At 43.7% G+C, this 15273-nt stretch overlaps 1 pseudogene; it reads left to right on the forward strand.

The window, feature by feature from the left end:
• On the forward strand, positions 1 to 5960 carry LOC114117009 (selenoprotein W-like; annotated as a pseudogene).
• Positions 5961 to 15273: the final 9313 nt, after the last annotated feature.

Below are 15273 nucleotides of genomic sequence, written 5' to 3' on the forward strand. Positions count from 1 at the left end.
ATGGCGGACCGGTTGATGGTCCCTGCTGGCGCCTATTTAGCGGTAAAAGTAGCTTATTCAGACTAGCAAAATGTTACTAATTTGTTCTTCTTCACCAGCACCGATAGATTCTGCGCTCTAGACTTAAAATCAGAAAAATGGTCAGTCATAAGGGACAACAGAGTGGGGGTCTCTTGCCCCATGATTACAGAATAGAACACAGGAGACAAGACGAACACACAGAGAGCAGTGACAATGCCGGCACACACAAAGATGCGACGAACAGAGGAGAGACAAACCTCGCCGAGAACACAGTACTAGGTCTTCCTGGGCCCCCTGAACCCTCCTATCCCTTGAGGTTACCTTTCTGAAGGGCGTCCATTGCCCACCAGATTCGGGATCGAGAGAGAAGTTCTTTTCCCTGCAGAGCCAGCTGCCTTCCAGCACGTATGCTGGGCCTTGGTCTTACACTGGCTAGGACGACTAATTCGCCCCTGATTAGGCCTGACAAGCGCTCTCTTCTCACCACAGCCAGCTGCCTTCCAGCGCGTATGCTGGGCCTCGGTCTTATACTGGCTGACCAAACTTAACACCGGTGTTCAGATATCTTTTCTCCAAGTGAAGAGCCCCTTCTACCGGGGGAGTGTTATTCTTCCCAGTTAAAGGGATCCTGGATGAGCCCCCAGATGTTATGCCCGAAGTCCGAGTCCCCAAAACTGAGAGAACAGACGTCCACAGCAATGCAAAAACATAAAGGGGTTTTATTGCTAGCTCGAGCTAGGGCTCCCGTCTCATCCAGCGCAGTGGAGTCTTGACGAGAGCCCCGAGCTCTGAATCACAGCTGCTTTTATACAGGCAGTTCATAGTACAGCTGGCGGGTAATGATTGGCTGAGCCGTAGGCACGCGCAGGCAGGTGATTTTCAAATCCCGCATCCCTATCCGGATTGGCTCAGGTTTGGCGCCATCCGGGACTTTCCCAGGGGGTGGTTCCCCAGAATCACGACTCAGGTTTTACAAGAATCTGAATCTTAGGCCTCCTATCGCTTGCTGAGCCTGTCATGGCTCAGGTCTGGTCCCTTAGCACTTTACAGTGCTGTGTTAGTTAATGCTGTGCACCACCATGAATCCGCTATGTGTGCACATATATCCCTCCCCACCCCCATCTTGAGCCGCCCTCCCACCTAGAAATAAGTTCTCTTTAAAAATAATTGGAATATTATAGACAAAGGAAAATTTCTTTCTGACCACCATGCCCGCTCTGGAGCCATCACTATTTTTAACCAGCATGTGTAACCAGGCACATTCTGGCTGGCACAAAAGCCTGTTCCCCATTCCCACCATGACATGAATCAGTGTTGTGGGCTCTCATGATTTCATCATTCTGCCACTCGTTTTTGGCCAGTCACCAACCCCTCCCCAATCCCAAACCCATAAAAAAACTAGATGAGAAATGCTCTCTTGTGAGCTTAGAATTCCTCTCCAGGACACTCTGGCTACCGGCTTGGCAACAGTCAGGAGTTTCCGGTAGCCTCCTTTGTGTCAGACCAGGGGGGGTCTGGGTTGTCACAGGGAACCAATCCCTCAGCCGTGACTTGGCTGGGCTGCCCAGTGTTGCCCTTCACTGGGTGGGGTGGGGGTTGGGGGAGACCAGGAACTCTAGGCTGGCCCAGGAAGCAGGAATAATACTCCATACCTCAACGTGTTGTCTTGAGGATAAACTGAGAAATTGTATGTGAAAGCTGCACAAGCTCATGGAAGACAGGAGAGAATATTAAAGGTCATTTCCACGGTTGACTTTAAGAAGGGATCTTGGTCAGGCTTTCTTCTTTTAAGGGATTGCTACCCTAAGGAAGGGCTTTCCCTGTGGCTCAGCAGTGCAGAACCTGCCTGCCAATGCAGGAGATGCAGTAGACTCGGATTCGATTCCTCAGTCGGGAAGATCCCCTGGAGTGGGAAATGGCAAGCCACTCCAGTATTCTTGCCTGGAAAATTCCACGGACAGAGGACGGGCTACAGTCCATGGAGTCGCAAAACGTCAAATACAGCTGAGTGACTGAGCACAGAGGGCAGGCTAAGGAAAATGATGTAACAACAGAAGTATGTTACTTGCCAGACAAAAATTACACGGTGCAGTTGTGCACACTTTTGTCGGTCATGCCTTTAGAAAGATCCTGCGGTCAGAGAGGGCCTGAGTCCTGGGAGACATGATGGTCGAGATTGCAGTCTCCCCAAGTACAGTGTGTTTGGGTGGGAGTTTGTTTTTCAGACCACAGGCAATTGCATCAAATGACTAGTCTCTCTGGATGAAATTCAAGCCTGGGAATATCTGTGATTGTGTTTGGGGCAGACTCCAAGTCAGCCTGGGCAGCAAAGTCAGGGGATGCCCTGCCAGCTCCTGCTTAGTTGGCATCCAGAGGGGAGGAACCTTGTCATTAAACGGATGGGCAAGAAACAGCAGCTCCACGACTTCTGTCTGCAATTGTGGTCTCGAGCACTCTTCCCTTCCCCTCCTTTGGAGGTCAGTTTCCACACATTCTCAGCTCTGTTCCTGATCAAGGCACCCCTTCACCCTCTCCCCCTGTTCTTCCCCATCCAACCAGCAATCTCAGCTCCCCTCTTTGTCGCCCGCTGATCACTGCTCCACTTCCCCAAAGGGACATCTCCGGGTCAGTGTTCTGGGGACTTCTGCCTCTCTCTGGTGATTTTCTAGGTCTCAATCATGGAATGGGCCGCCTTAGTTACTGCCAAATCTCATGTGACTCAGGACAAATGGCCATGAACATTAAATCTTTCATTATCACTTTTTTTGGAGGAGGGAGGGGAGCAGGGAGAAAAAATTTAGACCCTGAGCATCTTTCTACTATCAGGAAAAGCTTGCTGTGTATACGTCATGCTGACACACAGCCGCTCATTTTAGAGAATAGTTAGTGTTTTTTCATTTTTAAAAATGGGCCCCACTCTATGACATCAAATTTTTTTTTTTTTTTGCCAAGCTGCGTGGCTTACTGGATCTTTGTATCCCAACTAAGGATGGAATCTGCGCCCCTTGCAGTAGAAGCATGGAGTCTTAACCCTAGACCACCAGGCAAGTCCCTGCATATTGTTAAACCTTGTATCAGTTCAGTTCAGTCGCTCAGTCCTGTCTGACTCTTTGCCACCCCATGAATCGCATCATGCCAGGCCTCCCTGTTCATCACCAACTCCCAGAGTTCACTCAGACTCATGTCCATCGAGTCCGTGATGCCATCCAGCCATCTCATCCTCTGTCGTTGCCTTCTCCTCCTGCCCCCAATCCCTCCCAGCATCAGAATCTTTTCCAATGAGTAAACTCTTTGCATGAGGTGGCCAAAGTACTGGAGTTTCAGCTATAGCATCATTCCTTCCAAAGAAATCCCAGGGTTGATCTCCTTCAGAATTGACTGGTTGGATCTCCTTGCAGTCCAAGGGACTTTCAAGAGTCTTCTCCAACACCACAGTTCAAAAGCGTCAATTCTTCGGCACTCAGCTTTCTTCACAGTCCAACTCTCACATCCATACATGACCACAGGAAATACCATAGCTTTGACTAGACGGACCTTATTGGGCAAAGGAATGTCTCTGCTTTTGAATATACTATCTAGGTTGGTCATAACTTTCCTTCCAAGGAGTAAGCGTCTTTTAATTTCATGGCGGCAGTCACCATCTGCAGTGATGTTGGAGCCCCCCAAAATAAAGTCTGACGCTGCTTCCACTGTTTCCCCATCTATTTCCCATGAAGTGATGGGACCAGATGCCATGATCTTCGTTTTCTGAATGTTGAGCTTTAAGCCAACTTTTCGCTCTCCTCTTTCACTTTCATCAAGAGGCTTTTTAGCTCCTCTTCACTTTCTGCCATAAGAGTGGTGTCATCTGCATATCTGAGGTTATTGATATTTCTCCCGGCAATCTTGATTCCAACTTGTGTTTCTTCCAGTCCAGCATTTCTCATGTGTACTCTGCATATAAGTTAAATAAGTGGGGTGACAATATACAGTCTTGACATACTCCTTTTCCTCTTTGGAACCAGTCTGTTGTTCCATGTCCAGTTCTCACTGTTGCTTCCTGATCTGCATACAGATTTCTCAAGAGGCAGATCAGGTGGTCTGGTATTCCCATCTCTTGAAGAATTTTCCACAGTTTATTGTGATCCACACAGTCAAAGGCTTTGGCATAGTCAATAAAGCAGAAATATATGTTTTCCTGGAACTCTCTTGCTTTTTCCATGATCCAACAGATGTTGGCAATTTGATCTCTGGTTCCCCTGCCTTTTCTAAAACCAGCTTGAACATCAGGGAGTTCATGGTTCACATATTGCTGAAGCCTGGCTTGGAGAATTTTGAGCATTACTTTACTAGCATGTGAGATGAGTGCAATTGTGCGGTAGTTTGAGCATTCTTTGGCATTGCCTTTCTTTGGGATTGGGATGAAAACTGACCTTTTCCAGTCCTGTGGCCACTGCTGAGTTTTCCAAATTTGCTGGCCTATTGAGTGCAGCACTTTCACAGCATCATCTTTCAGGATTTGAAACAGCTCAACTGGAATTCCATCACCTCCACTAGCTTTGTTCATAGTGATGCTTTCTAAGGCCCACTTGACTTCACATTCCAGGATGTCTGGCTCTAGATTAGTGATTACATCATCATGATTGTCTGGGTCATGAAGATCTTTTTTGTACCGTTCTTCCATGTATTCTTGCCACCTCTTCTTAATATCTTCTGCTTCTGTTAGGTCCATACCATTTCTGTTCTTTATCGAGCCCATCTTTGCATGAAATGTTCCCTTGGTATCTCTAATTTTCTTGAAGAGATCTCTAGTCTTTCCCATTCTGTTGTTTTCCTCTATTTCTTTGCATTGATCGCTGAAGAAGGCTTTCTTATCTCTTCTTGCTATTCTTTGGAACTCTGCATTCAGATGCTTATATCTTTCCTTTTCTCCTTTGCTTTTGGCCTCTCTTCTTTTCAAAGCTATTTGTAAGGCCTCCCAGACAGCCATTTTGCTTTTTTGCATTTCTTTTCCATGGGGATGGTCTTGATCCCTGTCTCCTGTACAATGTCACGAATAAATGGAGTTAAAACTTATATAATAGAGACTTCCCTGGGGGTCCAGTGGGTAAGACATTGAGCTCCCAATGCAGGGGACCTGGGCTCGATCTCTGGTCAGGGAACTAGATCCTACATGCTGCAAAGAAGACCCGGTGCAGTTAAATGAATACAAAGAAAAATGTATATAATAATGCAAATAAACAAATTAAGAACTCCTTTGATCCTCTGGCCTTTTCCAGTATACCTCTTTTTTTTCTCTCTCACAACTGAACTTCTGTAAAGAGAAGTCTCATCTTGCTTGTTTCCACGAGTCAGCTCTCATTCTCTCTTCCTTACTTCAGCCTGGCTTCTGCCTTCGCTGAACCCCACCCCATCTACAAAGACTGTGTTGTCCAGTCCTCAGCCACCAGGCAATCTGCACTGCAGGGATTCTGAACAACTTTATTTTAAAAAAATTATATAACTTGGCAGACCTCGCTTTTCCTCGCCTGGGTTCAGATTGCGAGTCCGCACTGTAGCGGATGCTGCAGTCCAGAACGTTAACGGTTGTTGTCTGAGTGGTTTATTGTGGCCCTCGAGGCTACAAGCCCAAGTATCTTTAGCTCAGGAAGAAGTTAGGAGAATAGTGTCCTGGCTGCCTGGACATCTGCCGCGAGGGGACTCCCCAGGTCCCTGGTTTCTTTGAAGTGTTCATAGCAGGAAAGCTGATTGACTCCAAGAAGGGAGGCGATGGCTACGTGGACACAGAGAGCAAGTTTCTGAAGCTGGTGGCCACCATCAAAGCCACTTTGGCTTGATGTGCCCTAAAGACAGAGACCAGGGACCTTGGCCCAGCCCCTCTCAGCAGACGCTTCATGACAGGAAGGACTGAAATGTCTCTTAGACGCCTGGTCCTTCCCTGATGTTCCCATGGCCGCCAGTTGAAGCAGGATGGACACCCTGGTCTTTGCCTGTGTGTGGGAGTGTGTGTGTGTCCCCAGAAGCCTAATGTTGCTCACTGGTCCTGCTCCCCTCCCCTATCCCTCATCTCCCTGCATCTCCCTGCCCCCATGTCTTCCTTCTACCCTCTGGTGTTTGGGGTGGTCCTGCTCCAGGGTTCGTTTTCAAGGGGAAGCAGAGAGCAGGATCAGGATGAGTGAGTCTCAGATTTCAGCAGCGATAGCAACAGTTCACAGCTCAATAAATGGTGATGAGGTTAACAACAACAACAAATTATATAACTTAATTCAGATAGCTTCCTTTGTGGCTCAGCTGGTAAAGAATCCGCCTGCAACGTGAGATACCTGGGTTCGATCTCTGGGTTGGGAAAATCCCCTGCAGAAGGGAAAGGCTACCCACTCCAGTATTCTGGCCTGGAGAATTCCATGGACTATATAGCCCATGGGGTCGTGAAGAGTCGGACACGACTGAATGACTTTCGCTTTCTTCATTTTAATTCAGAGGGATAGAACTCTGTCTGGCTTCTTTAACAACAAAATGCAACGTGCCATAAAATGTACACATTTTGGGCGTCCCTGGTGGTCCAGTGGTTAAGAATCCCCCTGACAATGCGGGGGATATGAGTTTGATCTCTGGTCTGGGAAGATCCACCTGACTCGGAGCAACCAAACCTGAGAGTCACAACAACTGAGCCCACAAGCCCTAGAGCCCATGCTCCACAACAAGAGAAGCCACCACAATGAGAAGCCCGAGCGCAGCGACTACAGAGTAGCTCCCGCTCGCCGCAACTTGAGAAATCCCGCCGGCAGCAATGAAATCCCAGCGGAGCCTAAAATAAATAAATCAATCTAAAAAAAAAAAAAAAGTACACGTTTTACTAAAGGGAAGGCCCTCCCCCAGCAAATATTTTTGTCTTTTCTATTGATAGACGTATCTGAAAGAGAGGCTGTGGTTTCATGTTTATCAGTCAAGGCCACAATTACTATTTCAGGGCACAAAAACTTTGGACCCAGCATCAATTCGGGGAGAAGGGAGCAAAGTTCACATTTTCATCCAGATGTCATTTGAGAAGGGATCAAAGTTCATATTTTCATCCAGATGTCATTTATAAACATAGTGATAAAAAGATCCTTAGCTCAAAAACCCCGTCTTTTTTCATCCCTGTGCCCCTCTCTCTGACTATGGCCCTCCATCCCCCACCAAAGATGACCTACCTTTGGAAACTAAATTTTCAGCAAGTGGGACATTAGCTGTTCTTATTTTGTCTGAAATATTTTTTCCCCCTTTATCTTACACCTGAAACCTCATGAATGTTTTTCTAGTGTCAAATATATGCACTGCTGCTAGTGCTAAGTCACTTCAGTCGCGTCCGACTCTGTGCGACCCCATAGACGGCAGCCCACCAGGCTCCCCCATCCCTGGGATTTTCCAGGCAAGAACACTGGAGGGGTTGCCATTTCCTTCTCCAATGCGTGAAAGTGAAAAGTGAAAGTGAAGTCGCTCAGTCGTATCCGATTTTTAGCAATGCCATGAACTGCAGCCCACCAGGCTCCTCCGTCCATGGGATTTTCCAGGCAAGAGTATTGGAGTGGGGTGCCATTGCCTTCTCCAAACAGGCCCCTTTAAAAATGTTATAAGCATTTATTTTACAACATCTAAAATATGTTTTTAATCTATTTTGTTTTATAAAGGAAAAAATGATAAACATATCTGTATTTATACCCAGTTCAAATGATAAAACATTTCAGTTATGGTTAGAGCTCGCCTACCTAATCACAGGCCTCCTCCCCATCAGCTTAAAACCAGACAGAATATGGTGTTTATTTATGCCTCTATTCTTTATACTTTTGCTATTTGTTTGTATCCTTAAGCAAAATATAGTCTTATATTGCATATTTAAAATTTTATAAGCGTTATCATCCCGTAAGTGTTCTTCTGTAACTTAATTCTTTCACCAAATATTATAAAGCTTTCGCCAAATCCTTGTAAGCTTCATTCATATTTATGTGCATATCTCTAATTCCTTCATTTTTCCTGCTATATAAAAATCTAGCATGAAAATGCCCCAGTTTATTTATCCATTCGCTCGCTGTTGGATTTTTCAAATTTTTTCCTTGTTGCAAGCACTGCTACCTCATCTTTCCTGTATGTGTCTCCTGTACACACATGTGGGAGTTTTTCCCTAGGACAATGGTCTTTGAACTTGGCTCATGTTCTCCCCAAGGTAATTTTGAAATTATTATGTATCTCTTTCCAAATTTTAAGTTGTTATCTAAATTTTTAAATCATAAGTTTTTATTTATTTGAAAATTTATGTTGGAGTATAGTTAATTAACAATGTTGCATTAGCTTTGGGTGTACAGCAAAGTGACTCAGTTATATAGATATGCGTGTATCTATCCTTTTTCAAGTTTTTTCCCATTTAAGCTATTATATCATGAGTTTAAATACTAGTGTGAGCCATGTGAATCTGCTATATTTGTTTGTTGAAAGTGATTGAATATTAATTTCATTTAGTTAAGACTGATAGCTGCAAAGAATGTCATGCCTTATTAATATAAATATCATTTAAAACTAAAATTGTTACTCCACTTTTCAACATGTATCCAATGAAATCTAAACATCACAGTAATCTGATACTTGCTATTATCCGCTTTAAAAATACTCAAACTCTTCCTTGACAGTCCAAAATTTTACATAGCTATTTTTCTCATTTATCTTATATTTCCATTCCATTTAGTTAATAAAATTTCTCTTAACATATATTTGAAGTCTTCTAATGCTCTCCTGATGACATTTTTCCACAATAAAGATATGTATGTAGATTGAAATACTCATGCTTTAAAATTTCTTATGAAAGTAAGGCTCTAAGAGTTCAAATTTTCTTCTGCTTTGAGTTACAGCAACAATTATTAGTATACACTTAAGCAAAGCAACATAATTATAACAGATTTTAAAATAAATAATTATTAAATTTGAAAAGTGAAATTTGATTGTAAAGGCAGCCGCATAAGGTTGATGGGGCTTAATTTGTTATCCGTTTGCCATGGATGAATGTTACATGTTACTTGGCAGAGGCAAGATTCAGCATCAACTCTGTCCTTATTTTCTGTTATAGATGTGGGCTCTGAGCAACTTTGCTCCTGTAAATAGACAGGAATAAAGGACTTTTAAGAGCAGAGTTTCTTAATTCTGTGAACTTTCCCAAGTTTCACCAAATTCACCAAAAATTGCACAAAGAGCCATCCTAGGAAACTGTTTTGAATGTCGTATCAGTTGGCAGCCTGATTTGATTCTCACTCAATTTTGCTGATGGTAAAAGAACTGGAAATTACCTGGCTCAGAAACACATTTGTTGCTCAAGCCTGCAGTGCCATTTTCTCGTTCACCTTTCAAGAATTATACCAAAAAGTCTGTATTCGAATTTTCAAATGATAACTAAATATCTTTCATGTAGAAGCATCTTATAAGACTCATATACTCAGAAAGACATGGGAAGATAAAAATATTACTGATTTCAGTACATCTGACAATTCATTTTTTAAAATTTCTTATGTTTCTATTTTATTTATTTTAAAATGTTTATGTTGCTTTACTATATAAATACACCTTTTAGAAAGGAAAGTTATTTTCTGTTATGTGATTTACCTATAGGTGTGTCAAAATATTGATACTACAAATTTAGCTCAGTTGGCTTATGGGATACATCTCTGTATAACCTCATTGGCAAAATCAGTATTTATTGTCAAAGTAATCATCCAAATTAGGCTTCCCTGGTGTTTTGCCTGCCAATGCAGGAGACTTGGGTTCGATCCCTGGGTCGGGAAGATCCCCTGGAGGAGGGCATGGCAACCCACTCCAATATTCTTGCCCAGAAAAATCCCATAGACAGAGGAGTCTCGCACGCTACAATCCTTGGGGTCACCAAGAGTTGGATGCGACTGAGAGTCTAAGCACACACAATCATACAAATTAGACTTACTTTCTGAGGAAAAAAAAAAAGCAGGATTTCACTTTCCAATCTGAAGAGCTATGTTAATCTATATCCTGTAACAACTATCTCACTTCTGTATTCTTGTAACTCAAGGGCCTTGCTAAGTCATTTCCGTCCTGTCCAACTCTTTGCGATCCTCCGGACTGTAGCCCATCAGACTCCTTGGTCTATGGGGTTCTCCAGGCAAGAATGCTGGAGTGGGTCGCCATGCCCTCCTCCAGGGAATCTTCCTGACCCAGGGATCAAACCCAAATCTCTTACATCTCCTGCATTGGCAGGTGGGTTCTTACCACTAGCACCACCTGGGAAGCCCAAGTAACTGAGCTCATATAACTCATATAAGTTGATTCTGTTTCCACATACACCACTTATAAAAAATGTAAGTGTAATGCCCTGAACTTAATAATATGTATCCTGTGTGGTAGGTCACATTATTTGTGCACAGTTATTCATTCCCTTCCCATCTTTGCAATCCTGCCCCGCAGACAGTACAATTTCCCACCTCATTGACTTTGGACTTGGCCATGGGACTTGCTTGGCTGGTGGAAGGGGAGAGATGAAGTCTGCCATATCTAAGCAGAGACTCTAGAAGTGCCGCAAGCTTCCCACCAGCCCTCTTGCTCCTGCTCTCCACTTGGAGAACAGTGCTGTCCTGAGAGTGCCTTGCTGCCTTGGTCTAGGCCTCGGAATGAGAAAGCAAGTCGAGCAGACCCACAGTTCAGAATGAGGAGAGCATAGAGCTGCCCACAACCTACCCACAGAGGGGAGCAGAGTTGGAAAACCGCAGACTCCCAGCCGATTTGCGGCTCTGGAGTAAATATTTGTTGTTGCAAGTCGAACCTAGCGAAAGCTGACCAATGCTTTCTTTTAATGGCAGCATCCTATATTCTGAGCAAATAAAGCTCTGAATTTTTAGCAACCAAAACTTGTTTACAAATAAAACACTGCTCCCAAGTTAAAGCCTGGAAATAAACCATGGCTGCTTTTAGTTACAGTGACCGGTTCTTGCAGCAACCCTAATCCATAGAAATACTTACACACCCTGCCCAAATACACGCAAATAGTCTCAAATAAAAGTATCTAAAGTAAAGTATCTGAAGTAAAACTATTCACCAGCCGCATTCCTAGATGTGTCTTATGCCTGTCATCATCTCATCAGTAATACCATTTTCTTAGCTACAATATCAGCCATATAAATATAAAAGGGGCGATTGGATTCATTAGTCAATGCACTGCAATTTAAAAAGAGTTTTTAAACTTCAACATAATTTGACTTATGAGCTGCAAAAATAGTAGAGATCATTCCTATATATCATTCTCCAGATTGCCCCCACACAGCATTCCACATGGCCGTGCTAGTAAAAGCAGAAAATTGACATTCGTACAGAGACATTACTTTGCTGACAAAAATCCATATATTCAAAGATCTGGTTTTCCCAGTAGTCATGTATGAATTGAGAATTGGACCATAAGTAAAGCTGACCACTGAAGAATAGATGCTTTTGAACTGGGGCTGGAGAAGACTCTTGAGAGTCCCTTGGACAGCAAGGAGATCAAACCAGTCAATCCTAAAGGAAATCAATGCTGAATATTTATTGGAAGGACTGTTGCTGAAGCTCCAATACTTTGGCTACCCGATGGGAAGAGCTGACTCTTTGGAAAAGACACTGATGCTGTGAAAGATTGAAGAGTAAAGGAGTAAGGGGCAGCAGAGGCTAAGGTGGTTAGATAGCATCACTGATTCAACACACACAAATCTGATCAAACTCTTGGGAGATAGCAGAGGACAGAGGAGCTTGACAGTCCAAGGCGTCACAGAGTCAGACACGACTTAGTGACTGAACAACATGCCCAGTTGTGGTGTGTGTGTGTGTGTGTGTGTGTGTGTGTGTGTGTAGTTCTACATTGGTATGTCTATCACTACTGTAGTGATACAGTGTTACAGTCGCATTCTCCCCCAATCCTAACCACTGGCAGCTCCTGGTCTTTTCCACTCCCCTCTAATTTTTCACTTGCAGAATGTTATATACATGGAATCATACCCCCTGTAACCTTTTGTGACTGGCTTTTTACACTCAGCATAATGCCCTTAAGATCCATCCAGGTATGTTCTTTCTGTTTTTTTAACCACTGAGTTGCATTTTACTGGGCTTCCCAGGAAAGTGGTAAAAGAATGTGCCTGCCAGTGTGGAAGACCCAAGTTCAATCCCACGGTTGGGACGATCCCCTGGAGAAGGAAATGGAAACCCACTCCAGTATGCTTGCCTGTATCCTCTATGCCATGGATAGAGGAGCCTGACAGACTATAGCCTATGGGGTCACAAAAGAGTCAGACATGACTTAGTGACTAAACAACAACAGAATTTTACTGCTTGGGTAGAGCAGCACAGCCTCTTGACCACGAATGAACTTGTTGGCCAACCCAAATATCTTCATGTCAATAGCTAATGATTACATCAATCTCTATCACTTCATGAGTCTTGAATTCTGATAGGCAATTTCCCTCCTCTTCTCCAGAACTGTTTTAACTATTCTTGGCTTCTTGTGTCAATCACAAATTGGCACTGGCCACGGGGTCTCGCCGTCTAGCTCTGCAAGCATTAAATCTGTGCTGATGCAGTTGCTGATTTCTAACACATCCTGAAAGGAGTTCAGGGTGGAGGGCAGACATGAGGCCCTCTGTGCTCAGGAAAAAACTGACAAGACAGGTTTTCAGATAGTTGGATATTTTCAGAAGCTTATTTTATGAGCCCAATTCTTGTATCTCCTCATATCTAGAAAAGCACTAAAATCCTTCATGGTGTCGACTGTTTCTCATGACTTGTGGAAAGTTTCATGAGACTAGCAGAGATTTTCTGGAAAGAATAATGTGCTTGATTGTATGTACGCCCCATTCACCAAAATCACATGTGTATTTATCTTCCCCTCTGCCCTTTGGCACAGTTTCTCAGAGCTATCTCAGGTGCTGTCTCCTGGTCTGCAGTTCTTATTTTGCCCCAAATAAAACTTAACTTGCAACTTTCATGCAGTGCAATTTTTTTTTAATCGACTCTTGCAAAAATTAGAACTTTAGATGTAACTTGTCAAATAAAAATTCGATTGGGATTTTGATTGGGATTGAAATGAATTTATAGATTAATTTGAGAGGCATGACTATCTTTACAATGTTTAGTCTTCCTATCCATGAACTTGGTATAATCTTTCCATTTATTAGCTTTGTTGTTGTTGTAGTTGTACTTTGTTGCTGTTTAGTTACTAAGTCATGTCTGGCTCTTGGGGCTCCATGGACTGTAGCCTGCCAAGCTCCTCTGTCCATGGGATTTTCCAGGCAAGAATTCTGGAGTGGGCTGCCATTTTCTTCTCCAGGGAATCTTCCCTACCGAGGGATGGAACCCGAGTCTCCAGCACTGCAGGCAGATTCTTTACCACTGAGCCCCAACCACATATACCCTCTTTAAAGTAAAATCTAATCTCCCTAAAACCAAGTTCCCTTGCTGAGTTTGTGATTAACCTCTCTATCGTTAACTTTGTTCTCTTTCTTATCCTGCCCCTACCCCCTTTCGTTGTTTCGTTGCCAATAATGTCCAACTCTTTGTGACCCTATGGACTACAGCATGCTAAGCTTCCCTGTGCTTAACCATCTCCCAGAGTTTGCTCAAACTCATGTCCATTGAATCAGTGATGCCATACAACCATGTCATCCTCCGTCATCTCCTTTTCCTCCTGCCTTCAATTTTTCCCAGCATCAAGGTCTTTTCCAGTGAGTTGGCTGTTCACCTTAGGTGGCCAAAATATTGGAGCTTCAGCTTCAGCATCAGTCCTTCCAATGAATATTTAGGGTAGATTTCCTTTAGGATTGACTGGTTTGATCTCCTTGCTGTCCAAGGGACTCTCAAGAGTCTTCTCCGCACCACAGTTGGAAAGCATCAATTCTTCGGTGCTCAGCCAACTCTCACATCCTACATGACTACTGAAAAAACCACAGCTTTGAATATACGGACCTTTGTCAGCAAAGTGATGTCTCTGCTTTTTAATGCGCTGTCTAGGTTTGTCATAGCTTTTCTTCCAAAGAGCAAGTGTTTTTTAATTTTATGGCTGCACTCAGTGTCCACAGCGATTTTGGAGCCCAAGAAAAAATATCTGTCACTGTTTCCATTTTTTCCTGATCTATTTGCCATGAAGTGATGGAACTGGATGCCACGATCTCAGTATTTTGAATGCTGAGTTTTAAACCAACTTTTTCATTCTCTTCTTTCACCTTCATCAAGAGGCTCTTTAGGTCATCTTTGCTTTCTGCCATTAGGATGGCATCATCTGTGGCACCCTGTGGCATAGGGTGGCATATCTGTGGTTATTAATATTTCTCCCAGCAATCTTGATTCCAGTTTGTGAGTCATCCAGCCAGGCATTTAGCATGATATATGAGGAGAATCAAAGAAAAGGGGAATTGAAACCAAACAAGATCCAGTGGGGCCCTCCTGGGTTAAAAACACGCACACACATGCACACACCCCTTGTGTCCATTTCTTATTTGTAGAAAAAGGCTTTGGCCTCCTAGATCTTCCCTGAATTCTGCAGAGCAGACTCGAGCAGATACTAATGAGGAAAGTGAGGGAACATGAAACAAAAGAAAAGTAGTCAAGAAACAATAGCTCAGCAGCAAAACAGAGTGCTGCTGCTGCTGCTAAGTCGCTTCAATCATGTCCGACTCTGTGCAACCCCGTAGACAGCAGCCCACCAGGCTCCCCTGCCCCTGGGATGCTCCAGGCAAGAACACTGGAGTACTAGTACCTCTTCAAGGGATATACATACAGTCCGACACAAACCTTCGAATTGTTCTGCAAGAAATAAGACCCCTCTTACCAGGTGAAGGATGGGCATATATGTTGACCACAAGCATAGACCCCAGTCTAGTTTGTGTCAACTACAAATTGGCACTTGCCGTCTACCTATCTACCACTACAAGGATTAAGTCGTATGCTGCCGGAGCTGCTGGCCTTCAATACTCCCTGAAAGGAGTTGAGGGTGGAGACCAGAATGAGGCACTCTGTGCTTGGGGGCAAAACTGGTAAGATAGATTTTCAGATAGTCAGATATTTTCAGGAACTGATTTTATGAGCCCAATTCTTGTATCTTCCTATATCTAGAAAAGCACTAAAATCCTTCATGGTGACAACTGTTCCTTGTGACTAGCAAAAGTTTCATGAGCCTAGTAGAAACTCTCTGGAAAAATATGTGCTTGACTGCATGTATTTCCCCTTCACCAAAAACCACATATACACTCACCTTGCCCCCTTGGC

Source organism: Ovis aries, chromosome 11, assembly GCF_016772045.2.
Source record: "Ovis aries strain OAR_USU_Benz2616 breed Rambouillet chromosome 11, ARS-UI_Ramb_v3.0, whole genome shotgun sequence".
NCBI lineage: Eukaryota > Metazoa > Chordata > Mammalia > Artiodactyla > Bovidae > Ovis > Ovis aries.